The sequence below is a fragment of the Microtus pennsylvanicus genome, chromosome 7, assembly GCF_037038515.1.
Source record: "Microtus pennsylvanicus isolate mMicPen1 chromosome 7, mMicPen1.hap1, whole genome shotgun sequence".
In the NCBI taxonomy this organism is placed as follows: domain Eukaryota; kingdom Metazoa; phylum Chordata; class Mammalia; order Rodentia; family Cricetidae; genus Microtus; species Microtus pennsylvanicus.
Genome location: NC_134585.1, coordinates 42957800 through 42985168, shown reverse-complemented (window position 1 = coordinate 42985168; position 27369 = coordinate 42957800). Strand labels below are relative to the sequence as shown.

The 27369-nt window shown below is 37.1% G+C and overlaps 1 protein-coding gene across 2 annotated transcripts in view; it reads right to left on the bottom strand.

The window, feature by feature from the left end:
- Col19a1 (collagen type XIX alpha 1 chain) overlaps positions 1-27369 on the bottom strand; it is a 310539-nt gene that overhangs the window by 200772 nt on the left and 82398 nt on the right. The window lies entirely within an intron of this gene.

Here is a 27369-nt window from a genome sequence, read left to right as displayed (position 1 = left end):
ACTGTGTGTGTGTGTATGTGTGTATGTGTATGTGTGCGTGTGTGTATGTGTGTGTGTGTGTGTCTATGTGTGGTCTGTTTGTATGTGCGTGTTGGCACAGCTTGGCGAATCAGTCACAACCACTAGTAAGTTCGTAGGACTTGAGGGGGTAGATGTGGTAGGTTTTGATTTGACCCATTAAAATGGATTTTGCAAAAGACCCCAAATCTTAGAAGTAAAGAGAATCTATAAATTGCTTTTAAATTTGTACTTAGACCTCCATGGTTCCCTGTTGGAGTCACAAAGCTAGGTGACTTCCCATATGTGCCAACGTGGCCTTGGTTCCTTTGCTGCAGAAAGCAGATACTATGCCTGCTGTGGTATTTTTCCCAAGGGAATGTTTACAGAGTTGTTACATACACTGTGCAGGGGAAGCGTACAGGTAGGGGACAGTGTTCATTCTATAGGGGACTCAAGGTATTCATTCTCTGTGTATATGTATTTAGAGGTAAAAATAACCACTGCTCTTTAATCTTTCCTTGTTGTGCAAGGATTTCTGAGGATAAGTCTTACAATGCAAACTTCTAAGGCATATGGCTGCTTCTGATCTAGTGGGCCAGGAGGTTTTAATGTAGGCAGTCTACAAGCTATGTTGTGAAAAACACTGAGTATAATTTGTATCTGGTGTTTCTCATTACAGTCTACCCATTGGTAATTAACAATAACCTCAGTTTAAACAGAAACACACAGTCTCTCACATTCTGCCATGCAAAAAAAAAGCTAGTTTTTCAATTCACATCAATACGCCATAAACTGCTTTGCACAGCAGTTACTAATTTTGCTAGACATTCTCTATGTGTGCTATTAAAACTAAAGACAATAAAATTAAATATAAATGTCATTTTGTCTTTTTCTCTTTTAGTAGATTAACAGACTTGAAAATTTATTTTTGTATCTTTTATCTTTATTTTATTTGTATTTTATATTTATTTAATTAGACATATTCAAGCTTACATAGGTAAAGCAAAATCTCTAACTAAAATATGACATGAAAAGAATGCATGTTTTAACAAGGCCCTCAACCGGGCTTTCAAAAGACCCCAATGGGCCCACTGTAGCTGTTACAATCTATTAAATTCAATTTATATAGGTGGAAAGTCCTTATTATGCATTTTATGATAATATGCATTTTAAAATGTCCCATGATAAATATTATCCTCACTATAAGACCATAATGGTTATTAACTCAGTAAAATTAATAATAGGCCTTTTAAATGATCCAAACTTTTAAAGATTCTCAGGGGAGTACTTTTGCAGTGAAGTGTTGAAATAAAGGAATTCCTACAATTTTGTGAACAAAGCAATATAAGCTTAAAATATTTTTGAAAATGTTCACAAATGATAAATGAATCTTAGTTCCGGAATTCAGGTGATTAGACTTTCTTCTCAACTCTTTTTTAACAACTGTATTTATAGCTTCTAATCATAACTCTCAATTCCACTTTTATCATTCACCTAAGCAGTCTTAATTTTTCTGACTATGTTATCCACAGATGGGCCAAGATAAGACATTGGAGCCTCCCTCACCCTTCTTTATTACTCTATCAGGAGTTGCTCTTGGGCCACACAGCTCTGAAGCACAGGGATGATTTGTAGCGCCTCACGCTTGGCAGCAATCATTTCTTTGAGGTGAGCGCCTCTGCAAGTCAGAGCTTGACAAGTCCCAAAGTGGGATCAGAACATTTCTCCAGTGCAGAACTTAGGCTGACTGTAACGTTGAACCTTGTACTACTGTGATTTCCCCACCGAGGAACTCAAGTTTTGCAATCCTGGTGAAAATAATTCCTCCCTAAAAAAAACCTATGTTGGAGTGCACTTTATATTTCAAACCCTGTAAATGAAGAATATTAAAATCAGTGTGCCGGTTTCTCTGAAAATCCTTCCTTCTTAACAGTCAAAAACTGTCAAATATCTGCCCTGCACCCCTTTACTCAGTACTGTGGTGTGTACACTATTTTGCATGCCGGCAGGAAGGAAACCTAAGAAACGAGAGCTTGAACGGGAGTATAGACGTCTTTGTTCACATGGCATGGTTCTCTAGTTTGCCTTCTTGTGGCTCTGCTGAAGAATTCTGAACAAATGCTCCCTGGGCGAGTAATGCATTTCTTTAGCTTTTAGGATACAGCTCATCAGGAGGAAAGCCAATGTGGGAACCCAAGCCAAGATCCTGGTGGCAGGAACTAAAGCTGAGATCATAGAAGAATTCCACTAACTGGCTTGTTCCTCTTGGTTCATATTCAACCAGCATTCTTATACAACCCAGGCCCACATGTCCAGGGTTGCTATCACTCACATTGGGCTGGCCACTTCTACATCAATTAACAATTAAAAAATATGCCTCCGAGATAGGCTAACAGGCCCACAGGCCAGTCTGCTCAAAGCAGTTTTTTCAACTGAGGTTCTGTCTTCCTAGGTTCAAGGTAGATAATTACAACTAACTGATACATGGTGACCTAGAAAGTCATAGACCTTGTCTCAGAAATAAAGTGGAAGGAAAACTAGGAAGCTGCCTTTCATCTCTTCATTAGCCTTTGGCCACATATCACTCATCAACACGCATGCATATAACACAGACACAGACACACACAGACACACGCACATGATACCTAGTAATAATTCTAACAAAGGTTATCTCTAAAGTGAAAATTACAAGGAATTACTAAGAAGAAAATAGATCTTGGCTGGAAAGATAGTTAAGAAGCTTACTGTAAAAAGAAAAAAAAAAGAGGCTTACAGTAAGCAATGTTCTTAGAGAGAACTAGAATTTAATGCCCATCACCCACCATGGGCAGCTGTAACTACCTGTAACTTCAACTCAGGGAACCCAATACCTCTGGCTTCCATTGACACTAACATTTATGTACTCACATGTTGGTTATTTTTTACTCTTTGGGTCTTTGAGGGGGCCCTACCATCTAGCTCCCAAATAATCACATGGAGTCTTATTCTTGCTTATGAACGCCTGCCTTTAAGTTGGCTAGTTTCTTGCTAGCTTTTTTTAACTACAATTATCCCATCTATCTTTTGCCTCTGGGACTTTACCTTCCCCTATTCTATGTACCTTTCTGTACTTTTTACTCTGTGGCTTGCTGTGTACTAGGAAGTTAGCCCCTGGTGTCCGTTCGCCTTCTGCTTCTCTTGCTCCTTGATCTTCTTTTTCTTCTCAGGTTCTCCTCCTATTTATTCTCTCTGCCTGCCAGCCCCACCTATCCTTTCTCTTGCCTAACCATTGGCTGTTCAGCTCTTTATTAGATCAATCGGGTGTTTTAGACAGGAAAGTAATACAGCTTCACAGAGTTAAACAAATGTAACATAAAAGAATGTAACACATCTTTGCATCAATAAACAAATATTCCACAGCATAAGCAAATGTAAAACATCTTCAACTAATATTCTGCAACACTCACGCTCACAGACACACATACATACACACATTAAAAAATAAAATAAACCCTAAAAAAGAATAAGAAAAAATATAAGTAGGTATATTATGAATTGGATGATTCTATAAAAGATCCAACTAAATTACATACCAAAAATTTCATTCAAAATATCAGCAAGTTGTTTGTGAGAGCTGAAGGTGACTGGTTAATTTTGAAATTGATGTGCAAATCCTAAGATACTAGTTTGCTCAAGAATACCTTAAAGAGCTAGAGATGGGTGTTTGTGGCTGTATGCTCACTCTAGATGAGTTACCTACCCAGTGTGTGTTGGTACCAGAATGGAAAATAAGTAGGCGAGGGGATCAGGTTAGAGATTTCTTCCTCGGTTTCTTTCTTTCTATTTTCACTTCCATTAACTGATTCAGCATCTGTGACTTCCCGGTCCCACTGCTACTGTGGCACTACCATTGCTGTTCTCACAAACCTACTTCAATCTCATTACTGGCTACTTTAGCCGTTACCTACGTTGTGCTTCATTTGTAGTTAAAATCTTTCAAGATTTAGCTCAGAAGCAGAGTGCAAGGCCTTATGTTTAATCCCCTGTACCATTAAAAAACAAGACAAAATTGAGCTAACATGCATACGTATTGATATTATATACATAAAATACATATGTTAGAACAGATGTTAAAGTGTTATCCAATATTTATATATGAATGACAATACCTGGAGTTAATGAACCTACATAATACAAATATGTATTTAGAAAGTGTTATGAATTTAACATTTATTAATATAAAATATATAATTTACACATTAGCAGTATTTCAAAAATATAAACTATGTATAATTTCATGTTTTCAAGTTAAACAAGCAAACATTTCTTATGTTCTTACTATTTTCTTCTTTTTCTTTATTTACTTTTTGCTGCGCTGTTTATCAGGCCCTGATCCCTGGGCACTCTACTAGTGAGCTATAACCCCAGTTCTTTCATTTTTAAAATGGGTATTTGGTCATCTGGACATCATCATATTTTATCAGTGTGGTGTAGGCACTTCCATTTTATTTATCCAAACTCACATAATCAAAACTGGATATATATACAATATACAATCTTGTCTTTCAAAACAATTCGCCAATATATGTATGTGTGTAAATTATATATTATTATATACAGTTATATACATTATATATACAGTTTTAAAATTTTAAATTCTTCTTCAACATCATCTTCTGTAAATTAATTTGAATCATGTCCAATTTTCTTAAGTATTTCCACTATACTCTATGACATACCATAAATAATTCAATTATTTCCTGCTAAGGACATTGAATATTTACTGTTCTGTACCATTATATATAAAACTGCAATAAACACCGTTGTATTTCCCACATGGAAGCACTCTACACGGTTTGTACTGTATAACTAATAAGTGATACTTATATTAAGACATTTGTGGGCCAACTGTGCAGATCTCAGTAAATGGTTGAATTCAGCTGCCTCCATTAGGACTTGTATTAAAGCTTTATCCTCCTTCAAGCCATAAACACCATCATTTGTCTGTGACATACTTCACGGTAGTAGGATTCTCAAGATGGTGATTGCCAGGTAAAAGGATTATGCATTTTTCATTGCAGAACAGATGTTGCCAAATTGCTTTCCCAAAGAGAATATAGCTCTGCACATACCACCAGCAATGCATGGGCATGCCTTCGCCCTTGAATTCCATCCAGCAACAGGTGCCAAATGGGTGTTAAGTCACGTCTCATAATTGCTTTAAATTACACATCACAGACTGCCATTAAGCTCCAGATTTACTGTGTTAGCATTGTGAGTTTACTACTGAGTGCCTGCTTGTTCATTTATCTTTACACACTTAAAAACTGACTTACTTGGGTTTTTTTTCTTGTCAAAAATTTAAAATCCTCTGGAGAGAGCAAATGCTAATTATTACAGTGTTGATAGAGCTATCGTTTTTAGTTGATTTTGCTTATTAAGACGATCGTGTGCCACTGCAATGTTCAATTTTTATATGGGTAAACAATCTTTCTTTTTAGTCCTGTCTTTTCACAGTTTGGTATACATACTTTGTTCTTCGATTTCACAAATACAACATATTTACTTCACTTTGATTTTGGATCAAGTCTTTCACCAATCTGGAATTTGTTGTTGGTAGGGATAAGGTATTCCTTCAGATGGATAAATTCAATAGTTCCAGAGTCTGTATAGAAAAATCCTTCCTTCCCAACTTGATTGGAATTTAAATAATATTCCAGTTTTAGAATAGAGAGGTTGAGTTCCGGGCTCTGAGGCTTACTTCTATATGTGATGTAAGATGTACAACCATGCAGAATCGCAAAGCATGACAGTTCTGAGCCTCTATCTAAGAAGAAATGAAGAATTGTGTAATATCTTGGGCTAGTAATTATCCTAGCAGGACCCTGTATGCAAACCTGGCTGAATCTGAGCCCATGGACCCATGGTGGCAGGAAATAACTGAACCTGAAAGCTTCCTCCAATCTCCATAGGGTGTCACCCATCCTTTGGAATCATCATAAACTACAGGTGGCCACCTGTCCCCTGTAATATTATTAAACAATGCCTTTAAACTTTAAAAGGAAAAACAATGCTATGATGATAATGACTGATAAAACAAACATTTCTCCCCTGCCCCCTAAATGACTATGTTCATTCATTAAATATCCATATAAATGTTAAGAGATAGCCTCCAACTTTAAAAAGTAATTGAAAGCATTTTAGAATTTTTATGGCATTAAATTTGTGTATTAACTTTGATCATTGAACTATTTTAATGGGTTTTTTTTGGAAAGCGAATCAACACGTATGCCTTTAGACTTTATTCTGTACTCATTATTTTTGTTAACAGATGATGTGGAAAATTTATCTGTATTTGTGTTGCTTTTATTGGTTAACAAATAAAGAAGCTGGCTTGGCCCATGATGGGGCAGAATAGAGCTAGGTGGGAAAAACTAAACCAAATGCTGGGAGAAAGTAGGTGGAGTCAGTGAGAAGCTATGTAGCTGCCTACCGGCAGGAGACAAACATCTCTGCTGCCATGGGAACCTTGCCAGTAAGCCACAGCCACATGGCAATATTTAAGATATAAGTGTGAACCAGAAACATGCTTACGCTATTGGTCAAACAGTATTGCAATTATACAGATTTCTGTGTGATTATTTCTGGGCAGCAAGGAACAAACAAGCGGCCTCCATCAACAAACAAATATTCTTTCTGTTCTTAAGATTTCTCAAAATTGTTATTGATTTTAATATTTAATAACTCATCATTTTTACTTCAGTTATTCCTGGGTAAATATAGAATATCAATTTTCAGTACATTTACTATTAATAAAGTAACTTCTCTTATAAATAATTGTAATATTTTTCTAACAGGTTCTCCTAAGTTCTCTTAAAACTCACTTTATAGTCAGGGATTAGTATCTTTTTTCCAATTCATGTGATTTAATTTTCATGTGAAATAATGGTGATGGACATTTTGCTTTTAAGTATTAATTTTGCTAATTCAATTTTTAATATGTTTTTTCATTTTATAATCAATATTTACTGTTACATTTCAGTAAAGATATTTTATCAGTTCCTATTACCTGGGTATTTTATTAAGAGTGACTACTTCATGCTATTGAAAACTTCGGTCTGTGCCGAGAGGGCAGCTCAACCAGACCCTTTAGTTGGCTAATTCAGTACACTTGATAATCCCTTAACCTGAATCTTCACTGTCATCCTTCTCGAGCCCCGTTTTTTTTTCTTGATGAATAGTTCAAATCTAACTACTAACGTCTTATTTAATACATTTGCATATGTGCTTATGAATGAAATCCAGCAGCAGTTTTGGTTTCAATGACTGTGCGACTGAATTCCGGCAACTTCCTGGAAACTATCTTAGAGAATTTATCGATTTAAACACTTAAACAATTTAAGTCTCGGGTCCATAAAGCCAAACTCAGAGAACCAATTGCTCCTTTATTTACTGGGGTGTTTTCAGCTACTTCTCCAGTTGCTTCCGTAGCAATTGAGATAGCCATATTTTCCAGGTGTTATTGACTACATTTTTACATCTTCTAGGTTATGCAGTTGGCCCGTTCAGGTTGCATGTTAGAAAATCCACATTCTTTTAGTCCATCTACTGTCCATGATCTTCTGCTACTAGTTTATCTTATTTCTCTTCCTACTTTCTGTCTACTTGAATTTTATTCATTTTCTTGATCACACGTTAAACCAACATTTAAAGTTATTTTCCCTCTCTACAGATTTACGACTGTTGTGTTTCATAAATTTTACTGACCATGTTTATTAATTCGCTGTTACTATTTTACTTTGAGGTTTCTTTTTTATTTCAGAGTAAAATCTGTTTTTCTCTATTTCATTTGATTCTTTGGAATAAACAACATTTGTACTGTACCATTTCACACTTGTGGCAGCTTTGGATTTTCCCTATGGGTCTGGGTGTATTTTTCTGGGTGTTTTTTTTTAATGACCTTCACTTCATTTACTCTATTTTTTAGTGTGTTCTCCACTTCCCCATTTTATTATTATATACAAGAATGTGTTTTACAAAATGCCTACATTTTATTTTAACCTTTTGCGGCCAAAACAAAATTTTATATATGTTAACACACGCGTGCGCGCACACACATACACACACACACATACACACATTGGGGGCTACGGAATGGCTCAAAGGGTAAAGTGCTGGCCTTCCAGGCATGAAGACCTTAGTTCATATTCCCAGAACAATCTAATGCTTGATGAGATACAAAATACCTAAAGGATAGATGGGATGGAGAGGCAGAAACTCTAGAGACAACAAACCTTGTACACAACAGGGAAGAAGAAACCTTGTCTCAAATAAGGTGAAAGGCAAGGGTTGTCATCTTGACTTCCACACACAGACTTTGGCATACCTTTATTGACACACGTGATACATACATGGACACACATGCACACTTCTGAAAAATACCGCTCAGATAAAGGGTAAAATGATTTCTTTTTTTTTTCTCTTTTCCTCCTTCTCACTTCCCATGTTCTTACTTGTACCCCCCTATTTTTCACCCTTGGCTTCTCCCTCTCTCTCTCTATCCTCTCTCTGTCTCTCTGTCTCTGTCTCTGTCTCTCTCTCTCTCTCTCTCTCGGCTTAGCTTGCTAAATCCAGAAATACCTTGCTTTTTTCACTTCTCAAAAGCCAAGATGGAATCCTAGTAAAAGGAAACTGTTGAATCCATGCTTATCAATTTGTAGATGTAATACAGAATCCCTGCAGTTTCTCAATTAGTAGAACAGATCAGAATAAAAGACTAGACACCTATTATTTTTCTTGTTGCCTTGTAGTTGTTAAGTGACTGTGCCTTCTCATTAGCAGGTAAAGTCAGTAGCTCACCACTTAACACTTGACAATCAAAAACAAATCACGTCTGAGTTATAAAAGAAATGGCTATGTTTCTTCTCTCTCTCTCTCTCTCTCTCTCTCTCTCTCTCTCTCTCTCTCACACACACACACACACACACACACACACACGCACACACACACGCATTCACATTTACTTAAAGGAAAATTAAATGATTGGATTAAATTGCCTTCGATTTTGGCTAGCAGAATAAACTTATGCTAGAGGTCAAAATTATTCTGCCCACTTAAGTAAGCTCTTTAGTTTTGATAAATGGTGAAAATAAACAGAGAACTTAGTAAAAGTCCTATTCATGCCATCCCAAGTCTGTCAAAAGGATTTCGGCCTCTAATCTTCTGTCTTGAGGCTTCAGGTAGGCATTCTCATGAGAGGATTCTCCCAGAAACAGCCAGCTTCCTCACCAAGGTGGTTGGTTGCTTTTGGGTCTGGTAGTACTTCTGCAGAGAAAAGGGGTCTAAATTTGTCAGGAACTGAATGTTCCCTCTGATGTTATATTTTGATGTTTCCCTCTCCAACATCTTTGGACATTCTTCCCAAAGCTGAGCTTCAGTCATTTTTCTAAAGAGCTTTTCTTTCTCCTCCAGTGGTCACTGCTTTCCATCACGCTCCCTATACATCCCCCATAATGCATTACACTGAACTTTTGAACTTTCTTCTGCCTCTTCCTGCTATGAGAACTCTTACTTAGCCCCTCAGTGCTCACTAATGAATAACATTTGACCTAAATTTACCTCCGTCTCTGAGGCACTATGTGTTCCTTTCTCTTCCTCCACACCCCATTCTACACAAGCCCCCAGCAATCCCTTCACATGTTCCCTGGAGGAGGTTTTGCCTTTGTCATGTTATCTGAGTGCTGAACACAGCATCTAGTCTGCAGTAGGTCCTCAGTGATCAAATCAATGAATGACTGAACAAACAAATCTGGTCTAAAGCCCAGTATGTGTTTGAAGGGAGTCTCTGTCTTGCCGAGTTTCATTGACATCAGACAGGCTGGAAAAGAAACTGAAGGTCTTGCGGGGCGGTGGTGGCACACGCCTTTAATCCCAGCACTCGGGAGGCAGAGGCAGGCAGATCTCTGTGAGTTCGAGGCCAGCCTGGTCTACAGAGCTAGTTCCAGGACAGGCTCCAAAGCCACAGAAAAACCCTGTCTCAAAATATCCAAAAAAAAAAAAAAAGAACGAAAGAAAAGAAAAAGAAATTGAAGGTCTTGTAATTAATTGATTGCAGCAGAGACTCCTGAGACCAAGATGGACATGAAGATAGGGAGGACAGATGAAGGACAGAAAACTGATGTGAGTCTCAGAATCTTAAGGAAAGGCTGGCCTGCTATACAATATCTTCATGTTAATATATATCGGCCATATATATATATATATATATATATATATATATATATATATATATACATTTAATTGACTTTAAGGATTCTTGGTAGATACCTGGATTTCATTACTTTTAAAGCATTTTAAGGCATTTATATGGAATAAGATGATTTCTAAAGCAAAACTCTTGACTTATGATTTTTGTTTATAATTGAGTAAAACATTTAACAAAGGATGGGTTTAAATGTTAGTTGTTAGCGGGGTAAAAAAAAGTGATTAAGTAACAATACTTTTTTATCTTCAGATGTGTTTAGCTATTGCCCAGAAAAAGGATTCTTTTACATTATTTATAGTAATTATTCAACTCACCATAATTCCTATATATAATATCCACAACTCTTATAAGGCTAAAAGTGTGATAACTGTAATAAAACAGAGTTAAAGGCATACAGTGTGGACCATAAGGCCCCAAAAGAGAAGTGATCACATATAAATTTGGATGCTTATATTGTGGTTCAAGATAATTACCTTCCTATAGCATAACCCCTTCATATTTTCAGAGTTTAGGCCAACACACCTGTGATTCTAGAGGAGGCAACACAGCCTCTTTCTTTATGTTCCCAGGTGAAGGCTCTGAAACAGCCATAAAATTAACTAGAGTTAGAACTGGACTAAGGCTCTGTTCATTGATACACTGCCTAGGTGATTCAGTGATCACACCAGCAAGAGTAATCATTGCAATTTCTGAACTGTGTCAGTATAGTGGCATATGAAGGCAACGATGAAAAATCTTAGGAGTCTGTGAATTTATCAATGGAGCCCAAAGCAACCCTGACTCACCTGAGGTGTTAACAGTATACCTGGTAGTACATACACTGCCTTGGACTCACCAAACGATTATCAGAGCTCAGGTGTATTAGCAAAAATAACAGATTTTGACTTACAACAAATAATTTTTAATTATCTTCTATCAGCATTAATGAGAAAACCCATGAAGACGGTTTAACAAAATCTGAATAAATGGTGAGAGCCAATGTAGGTGACCTTCGAATTTCCTGGTAACTAAGAAAGAAGCTTTGATTCAACCTGCGCTTATGGAGGGGAAGGGGGGAGCTGTCGTGTGTCTTCACCACAACTGCTGCTAAGATATTATCGTCATGATCATCAGTAAAGCTTAAGAGGCAGCAATATCCCTATCACTGAGCTCCTGGAATGTAGCCAGCTACTGCCATCTGCATTGCTACTCTCCCAAGGCTGGACAATTGCAGGTATATGAAATAACATTCAATGAAATCCTTGCTCCAAGCCTCAGTGCCGTCTAAGTGTGTCCTTGTGTCTGATCATGCAGTATGACCAACAGACAGGGAGAGGCAGTGAGGAAGAGTACAGCAAATAGAAGTGGATGCTAATGGTTTGCTGGGTCTTGTCTCATTAATCCTCCCCTGCTGTTAAAGAAGATCATTGATAGAGAGTTATACGGCTTAAAGGGGATCATCAGGATTATCAAGGAAAAGTGGAATCTGGAGATAGCTTCTTGAAGATATTAGAAAAAGAAGAGAAGGCTGACAGTAAGCCTGGATAGTAAGCTCACACAGGCAGCCACCGCACACACTTCACGTTCAACAGCAGCTGTGTCAATGCCTCTGCTTGCTGTCCAGGAACTCTCCTATTTTGGTGAGACACAATCATTCCGCAATTGCTATACAGTGAGTTGTTTATACAATGATTCTGAAAGAAGTTCCCACAGCGGTGGTTTTTACATAAAAGCAATGAACCTGTCAACTAATATTTTGTGCCATGGATGGCTTTTCCAGCATCTAGAATGTCAAATTTTGTCAATAATGTATACTTATGAACTTAGAAAATTACAAGGTTATGAAATTATTAACCCATTCCACTTAGCACATTTTAAATCACATATTTTTGTTTCATACACTAAACTCTGTCATCAAATGTGAAGACAGCGTTGACCTTTTAAATCACATATTTTTGTTTCATATACTAAACTCTGCCATCAAACATGAAGACAGCCTTGACCTTACTCTTAATTTAGAACATGGTCTCATTCAGAAATGTTCAAGAATAGAGACGTGGGAAACAATTCAGCGATAGAGTATTTTCACAGCATGTGCAGAGCCCTGGGTTTGATCTTCAGAAATGTAAAAAAGTTCAAGGGTGGTAACAGTGGCAGGAATGTTTAATAGACCTCTTTCCTGGAATGAGAAAACACTCTCCAGTCACCTGCTGGGGAACTCATACATTTATATTAAAAATGAGTTGCTAGAAAAGAAAATGCTGAGCAGAAACTCATAGGGATGTCACAGAAGTAAAATGAGGGTAGAGAATGGGGTGGAGGTTGAGAAAAGAACGAGAAGTCAGGAAGGGAGGCAGCAGAGAGCAGATGAAAGGGTTGGGGCCTAGGATGTCCAGGACAAGGAGAACTGGAAGACAGAGCAGAGACAGGGAAACCTGGTAGCCCAGAACCTGAGTAAGGACTGGGGGGCATGAAGTGAAAGTCAGAATATGAGCAAAATCACTAATCACTGATTAACAAAAACACTTCCAACCTACAAATGACCAGGTTCTCCTGCGTGCCCCTTAAGCACCCCAGATTTTATTTCTTCATTCCTTAAATTATGTAAGAGAATGAATGAATAAGTTTCATTAACCAAAGTACCTTAAGGTCACTACAGTTAACAGCCCACAATTTCACCATAATTAAAACTAAAAAAAAATGTATAATAAAACAATCAGTAGATACTTTTAATATTGTCACTAAATGTCATAGCTGGCATTAAACACATTATATATTTTTACAGATAATATAAAGCTAGACAGCACCTCCAAAAATGTAATTTGTAAATAATAAAAGTTGAAGTATTTTAATCAATTTATTCTATGCATATTTTAGCATACTGCTGAATATATTAATGGTTTATATCTTCACCGAGATGCAATTACAATAATCATACACACAGAATTAGTGTAATAGAGCAAGTGCATATGCACATACATTAAATATCACATATATGCAACTCTGCCTTACAAGTTAAAGAGTGAGAATTTTAAGAGACGAGATATTGATTGCAACAAAATATTTACCAAATAATTTGAGAGGATGAGAAAAAACATTCAACCTTTTCTACACTATTCCCTTGTGGTAATGAATTAATTAATTAAATTCTGTTTTGTGCTAAGCATTATGCTAGGTGTTGCAGATAAAAGCAAAACTGTAGGCTGATATCTTCTGTCATGGCATGTCTATTTGACTAAGTGGAAATGAGTATAAAAAAACCCACTTGTCGGAAAGTTATAATTGCAAACTGTGATAAGTAATTAAAGGTGAACTATTGTGTTAAAGGCTTAATGAGAATTTATGACAGCAGAAATATTAACTTTCAAATGTAATGACTGAATAGAAGTAAGGTAATTGCGGTGGTTTGTTTTGATTGTTAATTTGACACAATCTAGAATAACCTGGAAAAGAAATCTCAATGAGAGAGTGTCTGGATTAAGTCGGCCTGTGGGCCTATCTGTGGAGGGTTTTCTTTTCGATTACAATAATTGGAGTGGGAAGACCTGCCCATCCTGAGTAACTCATCCGCTATGCAGGAGGTCCTAACGTAAGGGAAGAGGAGCAGCGTGGTATGAGAGCACGCATGTTGCATTAATTCACTGCACTTTATTGTGAATGTAATGGCTGGCTGCTTCGGGTTCTTACTGTCTTTACTTTCCATGCAACAATAGACTGAAATTTTCACAGCAGCAGGAAAGGAAATAGAAGCAGTAAATGAAGGGGAGCAGGATTTACAAACCCATGCAGGCAACAGTGGGCAGAAGAGTTTGTCGAAGTCAAAGAACTGAAAGACGAAAAGCAACTGGGGTGTGGGGAGAAAGATTCCTGGGATAACGTGCAGGTCAGGCCCTGCAAGGCTTTATGTACTGTATTGGGGGTTGGACCTTAACCTAGTGGAAAGCCATGAGAATGTTTTTATAATAGTAGCCATGTGCTTATTTCCTAAAGATTCACTTGGCCAGTTTTGGGGAGTGGAAGAGAGAACAGGATTTGGTTCATGAGTGGTTAGGATGTGGTGGTGTTTAAGCAGATGAAGACAAACAAAATCAGTTGTACGAAGTAAAATTAATATTGCTAAAAAAATCCCAGGTACTGTTAAATAATAATGTGTTAGTCATGTTATATAGACAGAGCTGTCATGTTGCAGTTTAGTGGGAATTCCTTAAGAGTGAGGTATTACTGCCTTCAGACGGACAGTCCTTAGGGCATGTGAGACATCTGTAATTCCCTGTAAGTGCACCCATTCTTTTCTTTTGGTTCACATCTTGCTCAAGACCATGTCCTTTCAAGGATGGCACTTTTTTTGACGCATACACATTTTCCTCTGCAGTCATCCACCGCCCTTCCAGCATTATTGCTGTTGACTTTCACATCAAGTCTTGAGAGGATTCCATGCCATGCCTTTAGTTTGTTACTTATATAGCTACTTAGAAGTCAACAAAACATCACCACACCAAAATTACTTAGCCAAAGTTACCAAGAACACATAGAAAAGAAAGGTTTCCAATCAGGTAATCATTAAATAAAATAATATATAGTCACATATTTAAACAGTCTATGATTATTGGAAATAATACTTGAAAAAATTAACATTTGTGAAAATGATTCTATTTGTATATATGCATCTCTCTTTAGTATGCCATTTTCTGTAATTATTAGTGAATAAAAGAGGGTTAAGTATACTTTATTTTAGTATTTATTCAACAGCTCTGTAAGGATTGGGGAAATAACATACAATCTGTACTGACTAATGTTAAGCCTTTGCCTTGGCACTGCCATTCCTGAGTCCCAGTTGCCTGCCACCATGGATAATTGAAAGTTGGCATGGTTATTCTCATACCAATTTTCAATGGCCACACACAAATTTCTCTGATTGTTGAAATTATAGTTATTCTACACCATCTGTTCTCTTCATTTTTCAAGTCAGTTGTCAAATGATACATGTGAGTCCCAACTAAAAGCTTGAGAAGTTTCTCACGTGTTATCAGGAAAATGAAATAATTCTATATCAGGCTAATGTTCAGGAAAAATTCACAAGGTGAACCACAGGAAAATTCACAGGAAGTAAGGTGACAGGTTGACATTCGCTTTGTAAGGATGGTGGTAAATTGCCTCATTGTAATAACAGGATTTAGCAATCTTGCCTTAGTTCAGAATATTAAATATTAAGCCTAATTGCTAAGAAAGTTTTAATAGTAAAATTCTGAAAATATATTTCAATTCTGACCCGCTTTTTCCATTTATTCTAGCAGTTTTATTGTAACTAAAATTAAAAAGCACACGATATTAAATAGAAGTAGAACATAATTCATTGATATAGCTAATGAGTACTTCTTTTCTAGAACCAATACAATGAGTTTTATTTTTCTATAATGGTTTTACATATAAGGTGGTGCTGTCAATCAAGTTGGAAAACATATTTTTACAGTTTCTAAATCCTACTAAGAACAACTAATGTATTTAAGATTATGAGAGAATGAAAACAATAAAATCGTTAAATCAGTCAGCTTCTATTCTAAACTATTGATTTAAAGGTAAGGTAGTTTTTATCATTTGTGTTACTTTTGTTAGGAAATCTAGCATTTTATGTTCTTCCATATATCCATACTTTCTGCAACCAAGAGGTGAGTGAGGTCGGAATCACACCTCTTGAACCTGGGCTGGTTTTAGAACCCACTTTCTAATAGAACACTGTGGAGATGTGGCTTGCTGTTTAAGAGACAGAAACATCGAAAGGCCTTACAAGTTTTGGCATTTTTGCATATTGTCTTTGGATCCTTGCCTTGAGAAAAGTCTGTGATGACTCTTGGAAAGAGAGCAGTCCTCTAGAATAAAGACATGCTATGTCTTAAAATCTAACGTAGATTAGCTACCCTCAGTGAGTATCCTAGCTCAGAGGTGATACTTAAGCAAACCCAGCAGGATCAGTGTGACTATAGAATCCCTGAGCTAAGCTACAGAAAAACAGGCTACACACAACAATGTTGGTTTGGGGTTATTCGTACTGTACAAGTAGCTAAGAATTCTGAATACTTTATTTACTTGTTTAGAGGGAAAGTTAAGAATTAACTTTATACATCTTAAAAAGTAAGCATAGTAATTATGTCAAAATACCAATATTTTGTGTATTTTTCATAGCATGGCTACTGATGAATTAGTTTTAATAGGACATCTTTTATTCATTAGGCATTTTTTAAAAGAAATTTCTACAGCTTGTCTGTTAAAGAGGAATTGGGTGTTTTATAAAGGAAATCCCATGGTAAAGAACCCACAAAGGTTCACACAGCTGACACAGCAAGATGGACTACAATGTAAACATACAGCAATCTACGATTCATTTATCCCAATCACAGAACACCATGAGCACTGCAAGGAGTTAATCTAGTCTCTCTTTGGAGTGCTAATGGACAGGTCAGAAGCTATGTTCCTGTTCTTCTACATAAGATGTGATTAATTTTGGTCCATTAATGAGTCATTTTTACCATGGGCATACATGGACAAACTGTGACACGGCTGTAAAATATCTCAGCTAGTGTAGACTTCTCCAGCTGGTAAAGGGACTTCTTGACTGACCTAAAATTCTTCACTAGACTATCCAGAAGAAAAGTTTATGAACACTGAATAAGTTCCTTCTTTGGCCATTTTCTCATGCAGTTTTATGTGGTGAGATCATGGCTCCCCTTTCAGGGTTTCAAGTTCTTTGTGTCTTTAACAGGACAACATTTAAGTGAACAACTGAGTAGAGCAACCACATTGTTCTGTGTGCTAGATCTTGGAATATTTGGAGTCATAATCATGGTTTATCTGGGCAAATAATTACCACTGATTGTCTAATTGGGTATAACCATGATAGACACTGCTAGAAGACTGTGTTTCAGTTATGTATTCATGGGTGACACTTACTTGTGGTACTGGTACAAAATATTGTCTCTTTTTTTAAGTTTGATTATAAATTAAATGTACATCATAATCTATCAAAAATAAATGAACAAGACTCTACCATGTACATTGCATCCCACTTTTTTGTCGTTCTTGTTTCAAGACAGAATTTCTCTGTGTAACAGTCTTGGCTGTATTGGAACTCACTTTATACACCAGAGTGGCCTTGAACTCAGTGAGATTCACCTGCCTCTGCCTCCCAAGTACTAGGATTAAAGGCCTGTGCCCCCTCCACTCAGTGCCCACCCCACATACTAGCTTAGCATTTGCATACCATTTTTACATGTGGAACACACTATATGCTGATGCTACTACATTCTAATTCTACACATACAAAGCAACAGAATAGCAAGAATGGGCTCAATACTGCTTTTTCACTTGACTAACACCCAACATGAGCACCAAAATCAAAATCATGGGTGGAGACATTTTCTAATAAGCATTGGCCATCTCTCCTATTGAACCAGCAAAAACAACCACCAGAGAGCAACCCTACTGCATGTAACTAACACAAGTAAACTCATTTTTTAAAAAATTTTAAAACACACAGACATATACACGTGTTACATCTTAAGCTGGCATCTGAAAATTGAATTATGTCACCTAAAAATTGCCTGATGTGGATTTATGATTAAAGAATAGAAATGTTTGGTTACATGGCTTAATTATAAATGACACCATACAGTTTTCTAGCCATACAGTAAATATATACACATACATATTCACATAGATATGCATACAGGTAAATAATTCTAGGTTAGAAAACACATTTTTGTAATTCAACTTATTGGAATTTTTATGTTTTATAGTATTAAATAGTATGTATTTTAAAGAACCAAGTAGAAATAGGGCTCAGTGGAATATTTTTCCAGCCGACACTCTCAAGTAATAGATACGCACAGCATTTATAAAACCAGAGGAATAAATGGCTAAACATAATTTTCTGACTTACAAACATGCATCATATGGAATTTCAGCATGTAAAAGTCTCTGGTAACAGCCCGACAATAAATGTCACATTCCTAGCCATTTACAAGGTCTATTTTTTCCGGCGGTGATTTTAAGAGAGTGGAAACCATATGCATTTGTTAGTTTTGTAGCTTCTTTATTGTCATTAGTTTAACCTAGAGTAGGAGAAAACATCAATAAACAACATAGTGGTCATTTTCATAAGCCTAAACAAGAGTCGCCACATCGTGGACATTCAAGGCTAGAGGTGCATCAAGTGCTCAATGCTGTCAGCACCTCCCCGGCTCAGTTTACACAGAAAGAACTCACGCTCTCATTTTATTTTAAATTAAGAGATTTGAAAATCTTGTTCACTTTAGTTTCCCAAATAAGAACGCTGAAAGTAGCTGAAACACTGTATATTTCCTTACTAAGTATGTCTACGGTCACTATCACTCAATAATCAATCAAAACCAACTGCATTTTAGGTAATAAACCAGGAAAAATATGGCTGGCAACTGTCATTCTTTATCTGCAGTGGTATTTCACAGCAGGTTTAGCAGGGCCAACTTTTCAATTTCTCCTTATTTACTTTATGTGTATGGATGTTTTGCTTACACATATGCATGTACAACACGTGTGTGCTGGGTGCCTGCAGATGCCAGAGAACATCAGCTGCACTACAACTGAAGATACAGTTATGAGCCACCATGTGGCATGGTAAAGTTTTTTTCTAAAAAAAAAAGCTGTCTTTTTAAAGAATCCTATCTGATAAATAACTATTTTTGAGAGGACAAAGCACCCTTATGGTAAATTTCACTTTAAAAATGACTTGGCTCAGTAATGTGCACGGCTCTGATCTGTTAGAAGTAGTTATTCACAGGAGTATGTAGTCAGACCTTGGATCCAACTAATGGCCAAATCTATCAAAAAAAAATTATCTGAAGGATGTGGTTGTTGGGAAGGGAACTCTTATACACTATTGGTATTAGTGTATACTAGTCTAGCCACTTTGGACATTAGTCTGGAAGCTTCTCAAAAAGTTGGAACTAGAACTATCATATGACCCAGCTATATAACTTCTGGATATATTTCCAAAGGACTTTATATTCTACTACAGAGATGTTTGCACACTCATGTTTATTGCTACTCTATTCTTAATATGTTACAAAGAGAATCAGCCTAAATGTGCAGCAAAGAATGAAAGGAAAATGTGGAATACATATACATAATAGAATTTTATTTGGATGTTAAGAAAAATGAAATCACAAAATTTGCAGATAAATGGATTAAACTGAAAAAAATATACTGAATGAAATAAGTTAATTAAAAAATATAATTAAAAAAAAGGAGTTAAAACAGGGGTGCCCTGTAAGGATTGACAATGTTGCTCCTAGAAGACATGGGCTATTAAAAAACTTGTTATGGGAGCAGGTCTGAGGTAGCAAACTCCACAGGAGCAGGAATAAGACAGTGAACCGGGCCAGAGCGGGCCTGGGATGGTGAACTCCAGGAGAGTAGGAGCAGATCCAGACCAGATACATTTGTGGAAGCAAGACTAGGCCAGCAATGTAGGCTAGAGCAGGCCTGAGGTAGTGAGCTCCATCGTAGCGGCACTGAGCCAGTGACCTGGGCCAGAGCAGGCCTGGGACGCCAAACTCCACAGGTGCAGAACCGAATCAGAAACCTAGGCTGGAGCAGATCTGAGACAGCAAACTCTATGTGAGTGGGAGTAGATCTAGACCAAGGACATTTACGGAAACAGGACTGAGCCACCAACCCAGGTCGGGACAGACCTGAGACAGCAAACTCCACAGGAACAGGTACAGGGGAGCAACCACTGAGGAAGTGGGCCAGAGCCAGTGACCTATACAGGTACATGAGAGTATAGGCATGAACCAGAAACTTCTATAGGTCCAGAAGTGAGTCTGGGACCTATGAGAGGGTAGACACAAACCAGAAACCTCTGCAGGTCCAGGCATGAGTCTGGGACCTTTGAGGGAGTAGACCTAAGCCAGGACTCCCTGCGGATCTGGGGAAGAGTCTGGGACCTCTGAGAAATGAGGCCTGAGTCAGGAACTCAGCAGGTCCAGGGGTGAGTCTGGGACCTCCAGAGGAGTAGGCAGGAACCAGAAACCTCTATGCGTCTGGACATTAGTCTGGGACTTCTGAGGGAGTAGGCCTGAGCCAGACAAAAAAATTAACAGAGAATTAAGAGGACTAATAGATGTTATGACTCAAATGGACTTAACAGACATTATTAGAATATTCCACCCAAACAAAAAAAGAATCTGCCTTCTTCTCGACACCTCATGGAACCTTCTAAAAACTGATCACATACTCGGTAACAAAACAAACCTCAACAAATACAAAAAAAAAATAATTGGAATAATCCAATGTATCTTATCTGATCACCATGGCTGAAAACTAGAATTCAACAGCAACACTAATTCCAGAATGCCCACACACATGGAAATTAAACAATGCTCACCTTATGCATCAATGGGTCAAGGAAGAAATAAAGGGAGAAATTAAAGACTTCCTAAAATTCAATGAAATTGAACACACAACATACCCAATTTTATGGGACACAAAGCAGTGTTAAGAGGAAAGTTCATAGCACTAAATACCTACATGAAGAAGTTGGAAAAAATCCCACACATTTGAAAAACTTAGAACAAAAAAGAAGCTAACTCACCCAAGAGAACTAGATGGAAAGATATAATCAAATTGAGAACTGATATCAACAAATTAGAAACAAAGAAAACAAAATGAATGAGACAAAGAGTTGGTTGAGAAAATCAACAAAATAAACAAACCTTTATCTAAACTAGCAAAAGGCAGAGAGAGAATATCTAATTAAGAAAATGAGAAGGTGGCATCACAGCAGATATGGAGGAAATGCAAGGATCTATAGGTCATATTTCAAAAACCTGTACTCCACAAAATTGGAAAACTTAAAGGAAATAGACAACTTTCTGGATAAGTATCACTTACAAAAATTAAATCAAGACCAGATAAACGAATTAAATAAAACTATAACTGCTAAAGAAATAGAAACAGTCATCAAAAGTCTCCCATCAAAAAAAAAATCCCAGGACCAGATGGGTTCAGCTCAGAATTCTACAAGATTTTCAAAGAAGAACTAATTAATACCAGTACTCTTCAAATTGCTCCACACAATAGAAATAGAAGGAACATTGCCAATTTTTTTTATGAAGCTTCAATTACCCTGATACTCAAACCACACAAGGACAGTACTAAGAAAGAGAATTACAGACCAATCTCACTCATGAACATTGATGCAAAAATAATACATAAAATACCGGCAAAAAAAGAACACAACAGAACCATCATCCATCACGATCAATTTGGCTTCATCCCAGAGATGCAGGGATGGTTCAACATAAGAAAATCTGTCAACATAATCCACCATATAAAAAAATTGAAAAATAAAAACCACATGATCATCTCATTAGATTCTGGAAAAACTTTTGAAAAATACAACATCCTTTCATGATAAAGATCTTAGAGAGAGCAGGGATACAAGGAGCATACCTAAACATAATAAAGGCAATATACAGCAAGCCAATAGCCAACATCAAACTAAATGGAGAGAAACTCACAGCGATCCCACAGAAATCAGGAACAAGACAAGGTTGTCCACTCTCTCCATATCTATTCAATATAGTTCTTGAGGTTCTAGCTAGAGCAATAAGAAAACAAAAGGAGATCGGGGGATACATTTTGGAAAAGATGAAGTCAAACTTGCACTATTTGTTGATGATATAGTTTACATAAGTGACTCCAAAAGTTCTACCAAGGAACTTCTACAACTCATAAACACTTTTAGTAATGTAGCAAGAGTAACTCAAAAAAATCAGTAGCCCTCCTGTACACAGATGATATATGGACTGAAAAAGAAATTAGAGAAACATCACCCTTCACAATAGCCACAAATAGCATAAAATATCTCAAAGTAGCTCTCATCAAACAAGTAAAAGACTTGTATGACAAGAACTTTGATCTTTGAAGAAAGAAATTGAAGAAGACACCCAAAATTGGAAAAAATCTTCCATGCTCTTGGGTAGGTAGAATTAATATAGGAAAAAATGGCAATCTTACCAAAAGCAATCTACAGATTCAATGCAATGCCCATTAAAATCCCAGCAAAATTCTTCAGAAACCTCGAAAGAATGGTACTCAACTTCATATGAAAAAGTAAAAAGCCCAAGATAGCTAAAACAGTCCTGTACAATAAAAGAACTTCTGGAGGCATCATAATCCCTGACTTCAAACTCTACTACAGAGCTACAGTACTAAAAACAGCCTTGTATTGGCATAAAAATAGACAGGAGGATCAATGGAACCTAATCAAAGACCTGGATATTAATCCACACACCTATGAACACCTGATTTTTGACAAAGAAGCAAAAAATATCAAATGGAAAAAAGAGAACATATTTAACAAATGGTGAAGGAATAACTAGATATCAACATGTAAAAGAATGAAAATAGATCCATATCTATCATCAGGCACAAACCTCAAGTCCAAATGGATAAAAGACCTCAACATAAAGCCAATTACACTGAACCTCATAGAAGAGAAAGAAGAAATTACACTTGAATGCATTGGCACAGGAGACCTCTTCCTAAATATAACTCTTATAGCACAAACACTAAGAAAACAATTAATAAATGTAACCTCCTGAAACTGAAAAGCTTCTGTAAAGCAAAGGACATGATCAACAAGACAAAATGACAGCCTACAGAATGGGAAAAGATCTTCACTAACCCCACATCAGACAGAGGTTTGATCTTCAAAATATACAAAGAACTCAAGAAATTGATCAACAAAAGAACAAATAACCCAATAATAAAACAGAGTACAGACCTAAACAGAGAACTTTCAACAGAGGAATCTAAAATGGCTAAAAGACACTTAAGGAGATGCTCAATATCCTTAGTCATCAGAGAAATACAAATCAAAACAACTCTGAGATTTCATCTTATGCCTGTTAAGAATGGCCAAGATCAAAAACACTGATGACAACTTATGCTGGAGAGGTTTTGGGGTAAAGGGAACACTCCTACATTGTTGATGGGAGTGCAAGTTGGTACAGGTCCTATGGATATCTGTATAGTGATTTCTCAGAAAATTAGGAAACATCTTTCCTCAAGACCCAGCAATATCACTTTGGGGTATATATCAAAAGATCCTCAATCGTACCACAAGAACAGGTGCTCAACTATATTAACAGCAGCATTGTTTGTCATAGCCAGAACCTGGAAGTAACCTAAATGCCCCTCAACTGAAGAATGGACAAGGAAAATGTGGTACATTTACACAATGGAGTACTACACAGCAGAAAAAAATAACATCTTAAAATATGCTGGCAACTGGATGGATCTAGAAAACATCATATTGAGTGAGGTAACCCAGACCCAGAAAGACAAATATCATATGTACTTGCTCATAGGTTGTTTTTGAACATAAAACAAAGAAAACCAGCCTACAAATCATAATCCCAGAGAACTTAGACAACAATGAGGACCCTAAGAGAGAAATACATAGATCTACTCTACATGGGAAGTAGTAAAAGACAAGATCTCCTGTATAAATTGGGAGCATGGGGGCCATTGGAGAGGGATGAAAAAAAAGGGAGAGGCAGGGAGGAGAGCATAGAAAAATGTATAGCTCAATAAAATCATTAAAAAATAAACCAAAATGCAAATTATTATTACTTGGCATGTGATACCTCCCTGGGTTATTGTTCAGAGTGTCTCTAGAGTCTCAGAAAATAATTTAGGCTCTTTCCCCTGCTCTTAGTTGTCCAGCACTATGTGGTAAGACCCTCTTGCTGAAGACACCACACACCTTCGCTGGGAAACATAGAGAAGTGAGTCCTCAACTTACTGGGAAATGTCATCTATGCTGGCCAGCTTTCATGCTGCATAAAGGTGCTGTGTAGGCTCCAGACAGAGAAAAGATGTCAGTGGTCTTACCCAGCACTAGGCCTTACATGTTACAGTATGTATATATTAGGCAAGATAGTAACACCAGTGTAATAGTGACACACAGAGGTCACCAATATCTGTCCGGGTGGAGCTGATGCCTGTTCCATGGGGAGGAATTAGTGATGGGTACTGTAAACACAGTCGGAAGCCAATGACTGGAGAGGGGAGCCACTATTGTTTTGCTAAATGATTATATTGTCAAAATGCCTTCTAAATATTTCTGTTTATACTCATAGAACTAGGCTACTTCCCACCTTGGTCCAAGAAGCTTCTTTTGCAGTGGGTAGTAGTTAACGCAGAGATTCATAAACATGAGTGCTCAGCCGGAAATGAGAAGACATCTATATACCCCCCACATAAAGTCCAAAGAACATCATGGGAGGGGCGATGGAAAGATGGAAGAGCTGGAGGATGGGGAAGAGGGAAGAGTGCTGTCAAGTGCCATCTCTGAATGGCAGCTCTTCCTACCACTATACCAACAATGCTGCAAGTATCATATTCTGAATATGACATTGTTCTTGCTCTCATGAATAACAGCAACAGTGGTTGCCTGTCCAGGATCAGCACAAGATCAAAACTATCAGAACTCCAGCATGAATGAGGAAAACGCTCATGAGGCCCCACTCATAACTGAGGAGCTATGAGCAATTGGTGGTTACTGGGAGAGAATTCTTATTTTTCTGGGACGTGGTTATATGGTTACTAGTAGGTTCCCTATGCTCTGGTAGATGGTTCCACACCATGTGTGTATAAGAAGCACTAATTAGCCTCAGTTAATTAGTTATAAGAAGGAAGAAAGGGAAGGAGGAAGGAAGTATAAAGGAGGGAGGGAAGGAGGAAGGGAAGCAGGGAGGGAGGGAGGGAGGAAGAAGGGAGGGTGGAAGGAGGGAAGGATGGAGGAGGGAAAGAAGAGGAAAGGAGGGAGGTAAGGAGGAAGGGAGAAAGGAAGAAAAGAAGGAAGAAGGGAAGGAGGGAGAAAGGAAGAAAAGAAAAAGGAAGGAAGCAGGGAAGGAGGGAGGGAGGAAGGAAGGGAAGGAAGAAAGGAAAGGAAGGAGAGGGGAGAGAGGGAGGGAGGGAGGAAAGAAGGAGAGGCAATGAAGTTCAAAGGGAACAGTTTTATGAGGGTTGTAGGTGGATATATTGTATTCATGAAATTCTCAATGAATAGACACAATAGTGTTTAATATGTGTCTGTATTGAGAACACAGTGTTTCTCTTGTCATCATTTCCTAGGGTATACATATTATTTGCATTATATTGGGTATTATAAAATAATTTAGAGGCAATTAAAATACTCATGAGTATGTATATAAGCCACACAGCAAGTACATACATGAGTATGTACTTGAATATCTGTGGATTTTTGACATGTTCAGAGGGGTCTTCAAACCAATCCCCTATGGATATCAAGGTACAAACAGACAAGTACTTCATAAATTAAAAGATTTTGGACTAAAAGCAGTGCATCTGTAAACTGGACTTTTGTGGAACCTCTTGGGCATTCCTAGTGAGTACATCAGGCTGAAGTTTTATTGTCTATCTATGTGTAAATAGCAGACTTCTGCACCTGGTTTTCATTGCCTATAGAAACAACACCTGGAAATCAAAACAGAGCGTGCTATCCATCAGAGTCAATATTATTTTTTTACCATAACCATGTATCCTTGATAGATAGGAAATTCCTCATAATCTCCTGAATGATTTAGTCCACAATCATTGTATTGTGTCTCAAATTTTAATTGTGTCACTCAGAAGCATCAAATTTTAAACATGGGAATGGAGAAAATAGGATAGTTTAAGAAGAAAGATGTTTGTAAAGTAATTATATGTTAATTCTTCCACAAGGAATTGCTATTGAAGTGTAGTTGGCTGATTTTGTTCAGAAAAAAAATGCATTGCAAGCAACCCAATAACGCTGGACTCTTGTCACATCAAATTGAGACCTGTCAGAGACTTTTCTTTCTTTTTCTCATAACCAAAGTCAACCACATGACCTTATTTATTTATGCTATGGAAAATGATGTATGGATCAGATATAAAGCTTTTTATAGTTTGCAATACTGAAAAGAATCATTTAATGTACAGTAAATAGTAATCAAAGCAGACCTTCTAAGCTTAAAGGTGATTACATGAATATTAAATCTGGCTATAAACCATCAGGATTAGGATTCTCATTATAGTCATTGTCTTTTCTCTTTGATGCTTATTTCTTTCTACCATATTTAGGGTATTCTCCATAACTGTTTCCACCTCATGGTTGAAATTGGTTGCTTGAATGCAACACTCAATAAATACGAGGAAGCAGAAGTAAAATCTTAGGTGCAAAATATATGGAATGTGTGTTCTTTTTAAATGTTTGATTAACATATATTAATTATACACAGTAATGAATTTCATTGCGGCATTGTGATGCATGTACATAATGTATTTTGTTCATGTTCCATCTGTGGGAATCTGTTTAGTACCACAAAATATCAGCTATGTTCAGAGAATAACAAAATAACCAAGTTTCAAGGTATTGGTGACTAAATTATAGAAAGGATATTATTCCTTACTTAGTTTCATTCATTCCTACAGATAAAATTCTGTATGATGAACCAAAACGTACATCTAAATAAGAATTAGAGACATTGCTTGATAATAACTGTTATTCTAAAGCAAAAGTATTCAAGAATTTCTAAAAAACCCATTCAAAGTCGTTATAATTTTAATGGATTTTTCCTCAATTGCACGGTTATTATATGGCTATCTTCTCCTTTTTTTCTCTCTCTCCCACTTCCGTGAGGGAAAGTAATTATTATGTAGCTTACAACATGTGTAATTTGTATTGTAATTATAGAAGATAATCATTGTCTCTATAAATACTTATAGGAGAGGCAAATAACTGATCGCTGCCCGAAAGCTAGACGCAAGCAACGCTGGCTGATTTGAGAGCACCCTTTCCACCTGCAAAGCCTGTTTGTACAGGAAAGATTGTTCTTCTGCTTTTCAAGGACTACAAGATGAGTTGGTAATCCTTTCTTAGAATAAAACACTCTTTGAAGGTATAAAATGCAGAGTTAAATTTTGTGAGCGGGTGATGGGTTACAGGGATGATATCTGTCCTTGGTTCCTGAGGGACTACACTCTACCAGTATCTAACCTCCTTTGAGCCCCAGGGTTCCCAGGTCCATGGGTTACATCCACCTGACTGGCTCTGC